Source organism: Pygoscelis adeliae, unplaced genomic scaffold (genome assembly GCF_000699105.1).
Source record: "Pygoscelis adeliae isolate BGI_AS28 unplaced genomic scaffold, ASM69910v1 Scaffold86, whole genome shotgun sequence".
Taxonomy (NCBI): domain Eukaryota; kingdom Metazoa; phylum Chordata; class Aves; order Sphenisciformes; family Spheniscidae; genus Pygoscelis; species Pygoscelis adeliae.
In genome coordinates this window covers 2,339,650-2,344,498 of record NW_008824930.1, presented here as the reverse complement: position 1 = coordinate 2,344,498, position 4,849 = coordinate 2,339,650, and positions in this window count along the sequence as shown.

Genomic DNA, 4,849 nt, shown 5'->3' with positions numbered 1-4,849 from the left:
GCACCCCCCCCCGCCGCGGTGCCCCTGCAGTGCCCGCAGCCCCGTCACCCACCGCGCAGCCCACCACGGCAGCGATGGAGCGAGCAGAGGTGTTGGGAGCAGACCCGCTCCTGGAGTGGCGAGCTCAATAGAAGAGCATGACCCAAGCCTGCACAGCCCAGCTTGGCAAGCATGAAATACAAACGGGCTTTCATTCCCACGGCAAACGCTTCTCTTTTGAAAGCATGATGTATATGCATATATGGCACATATTTATGCTGTTCCTTTCACTATCCAGTTCACCCAATAAGGCATTTTTATTTTAAAAATGTGGGTTTTAATAATAAAACCTATGCTAGTACCTTTTAAAGAGAATTTTTTTACTCTTAAACAGGAAAACCACCCTTGATATTTTCAATACCTATTAAAGGAATACCCATTTTACAGTTTCACATTTTTAATAGGTAGTATATGCCCTTTTGTTGTCTCATACATCATATGGACACTTTTCCCTAACTACTGGTCAAGAGGGAAGAAGCTCAAATTATGCTAATTAATATTCAACTTCAGTAGATTAAGTAACACACGACTAAGTAGTCCATTTCAATTTAAGAGGCTTTTTTCCCCCGTGAAGCTTTCAGAATTACACAAATCCCCTGAGTTATAGCAATACAGCCTTCTACTAAAACAGAGTCCGTTATCACAGAGCAGTTATTGAAATGTTGCATCACATAACTAAAGATCTTTAAACATGCAAACAAGAAAGAAGCAAAAGAAAGTCACCTAAACTTTTTATACAGACGTATATACACCGGAAAATGAAGAAGGCTTTCCCACAAACACACCATCTCCTCTTTGCCCCCATGACTTCAGAGCCAGAAGACAACATCAGCCAGCCAAATTTAACAACTATATTGTCCGTACTAATCCTTTTTCTCATGCTGTATGAAGGCAAGATATTTTGCTGCAATATATTAATTTATCCAGGTTGAAAGACCCATGAAAAGACAGCATTCCTGGGTAGAGGTATCACCCCTAGGAGGTTTCCAAGAGCCCTTTACCCAAATGGCTAGGGCAGCCCCCTCTCACTTGGGCTGCAAGCATTCCCAAATCCCATGGCAAAGACCTTGCTACAGAGCTGCATGTCCACCTGCCCCGGAGACAGGAGAGTTACCCAGAGTAAAGGACCCACCTTTTGCCTAGAAATCACAGTGTTCCTATAACTCTGCTGCTCCCCTGGGTACCCAACTTGCTGAAACTTCCCACGGGCACCGAAATACGGTGAGCAAGTCACCTTTAGAGCAGTAACAGAAACCGAGTACCCCGTGTGGTAGTTCACGCATCCAAAACAAATGCTGTACTAGTCTAAGGCTGGGGCAGCCTTCAGACACAGGAAACAAGGCAACTCTGTTAATCATCTTGCATTGCAATGATCAGTAACTAGTCAGCCACACAATTAAAGGGAGCAGGTCAAATTGCCTTAAACACATCTTTTAAGTTAAGAATTTGATTACAGAACTGCGATACAAAACAACGCTGGAAACAGCTTCCCCAAAGATGCATCGCTGCCCCAGGAACACAGAAGTCTTTGTTACTTTGAAGGTATCTTCAGTGATGTGCATCGTTCAGTTATGGCAACAAACATAAACTACAGAAACAGACATTAAGATAGCAAAAAGACTTGGAAATTGAGGCTGAGAGCAGCATCTCTTTGCTGAGAGGCTGACAAAGCACTCATCCATTGCCGTCACACACAACTGACTTGAAACTTTTCTGAAACACGGCTAGAAAAAACACAAACAAAAAAAGGGAATGCTCTCATCCTGAAAACTCGCACCTTTAAGAACACAACCGCTTTTCACCTTGCAACGTAAAAGCAAGACCTTTTCACAGGCATGAACAAAAAAAGTCAGACTCAACCCAGAATACATTGATGCTTTAGGCTCTCTTCAGACTTCAGAAGAATGACTCCATGCGTTGTGCCATCGACAGTAAGAAAGTGCCTTATCTGCCAGGCTGCTCCCTCCAGCACCAGCCTTCTAGTCCCCATCTCTTCTTTGACAGAAATCCCATCCCGAGCCAGAGAAACCTCTTTCAGTGAGTTATTTTCCAACAGAGTACTCTCTTCGTTTCAAAGGACCTGCTCCGATAGGCTTCTGCTCAAAAATCCACACACTATGCTAAGTTCTATAGGAAGAAAAAAAACCACATAGAAACTGCAATAGCAGCACTCAGAACTGCTACATTAATGCCACAGCTCAGGTAATCAGGGAGTTAGGTAATAATAGGACTGATTTAGGTCAGTCATAAGCGGAAAGAAGTATTTGCTAGAAGATGAGAGATAAACCGCTTCCATGGGTGGGGAAGAGACCGTTTCCTAGCCAAGCAGCAACTTCCTGCATCTAGGTAAGGCAGCAGGAACTGTAAACCGTGCTGCACAACTCCTTGCATCCACTGGTCCCTCTGTGTTGATTAAGCTTCACCTTGGAACAGAAAATCTCAAAACTGTAGCTAGCCAACATTTAAGCAAAAAGAATCCAAGCTGTTGCTGTCTTCAGCATTTTCTCTATTTCACAGCATAAATGATATCAACTACATGACTCTGAAATCTGGGCTATTCCTCCCTTTAATTGTAAAGCCATCCTAGCTACACTTCAAGAGAAATTGCCTTCTAGTTAATTAAGTAAAAAGGTAAAAAACAAAGCAAAAGAAGGAATAAAGAAGGTTTCATTATTTGCCCTTTTCCCTCCCCCATATCAGAAGATGATGACATTGATTTTAAAGCCTGGAAATCCATAGGTTTATTCAACTATGCTTATCAGTTAACAACTGTATATGATAAACCTCAGCTGCAAGTTAATTTACACACTACCTCCCACGTCTTTCAAGTGTCCAGACAGAGAAAGAGAGCACAAAGCAGGTTCCTATTCTCCAATTTTGCCATGGAGAGGTTTTTAAAACAGGACAGTGGGCAAATTTCTACAGATGGTATTATTCCACAAAAAATAAAATAATTTTAAACAAGATGTGAGGAGATCCACAAGCCTTTTACATACTTACTCCGAAGCCACTACATAGAAACCAGTACAGATTAAGTCAGTAGAACCATTTGATTCTTTCCTTCAATCGGATTTGGAAAAAATGTTCTTGGGTTTACAAATGAAATCAGACTACTGAGGTAAAGAAAACTGAACTTTCATAAAGCAGAAAATGACAAAAAACAGAACTAATTGAGAATACAACCCAAAGGGTTGGCAAAGGGAAGCAAAAGGTAACTAAAGTTAGTGCATGTATGGGATTACTGATAGCGTTTCTTGATTTTAAGTCAAGTAGTTTAAGTGCCAATTTCAAATTTACGGTAGGCTTAACTATAAATTCATACTTTTGTACACAAGTAAAGGATTCATAGAGCAATCAGAGCTGTCAATTCACCAACTGCACTGTTATTGCTTCCCATTATAGACATTGCCTATATTCATTGCTGCTCAGCAATCTCACACCATCTTTCACGTTGCAACAAAGCAAGAGAATTCAGGGGAATTATGGCAAAGACTGCAATTCTTTTCTCTGAAGCTTCGTGAGCTTGCAGATGACCAGTTTCAAAAGGTATAATGGCAATTCATCTCAGGAACACTAACTTTTAAGTATGCCTGTCATGGCATCTTTAAGACCATACATCTTTCTTTTTAGGAGTAAATGAGGAGCTATCAGCAGTTTTTTTAAATGACATACAGATCACTGGGCAACATTAGTAACCTTGGCATTCATCATTTATTCATTCACTTTTTCTCCGTCCAGATTCCAAAGCCTCCAGGTGACTCCAAGAAGGACACAGCTCAGAGGCATATAACCAGAGGGGCATGATTTCAGTGTTGTTCCAGCAGCCACAGTCATAAGCTTAAGCAAAGTATTGGTTGTAGCTAATAGCTATTCATTTAACGTCAAGAACCCAGTCCTGAATTTAAAGCAATTCCAGGAGTATGACGTGAGTACACTTTTGACTCCCTTCAGCTCTGATCAGGCTCAAGATCCACTCATAAGAAAACATTACACCTTCAAACCCTCACTTTAATCACAAAAGCTCACAGAAATGTCCCTCCTCTTCCTGTTTGGTTTTGCATCCTATGCACTTCCCATACACGCGGCAGGGAATTGCACCACATCATACTGACCTGATACGCAGTGCTACCGCATGGCAACCTGGATCTCACAGAAGCGGACAGCTTAGAAATTGCCTTGAAGTAAGATAATGAGATTCATTAGAAGGTTACCAGCTCTTCAAGCCACTTTCAGGTTTTGGCATTTTTGCTAAATGTAAGAGGTTCTCTCTTACCATTTTTAACAGCTCCGTGGTTTGTCCTGACACCAGGACGCACCTCTCCCAACCATAAATTATAGGGGGGAGCACAATGTCATACAGAGGCATGTGGGACAAGAAAAGGCTACTAGTGCAGTTGACAGCAAATACTCAAGCGAGATCAAATTCACTGACTGAGTGACCATCCTTTTCTTGGAAGCTTACATACTCATCTATTCCCCAGTTAAGAAAGAGCAATTACCGGGAAACTCGCTACCTCAGGTGTGTACTGCAAAACCTGTTGAAGAGCTGCCTTAAGAACATAAGTTGAAGAAAACTCCAAATCCTAAATCACTATTAAAAATTTGCAATTTCCTTTCAACTGGGTAACAGGAACCTTAGAGTTATCCGTATTTTGTAGTGAGGTCCCTTCCAACCTGAATTATCCTTTGATCCTATGAAATGTCCGAGCCAGAAGTACAAACGTCCATTTTTCAATTGAAACTCAAGATGAGATGATCAAAATCTGACCAGTTTCCCCCCTCTGAAGTGAGGGGAACTGTGTTCTTAAAT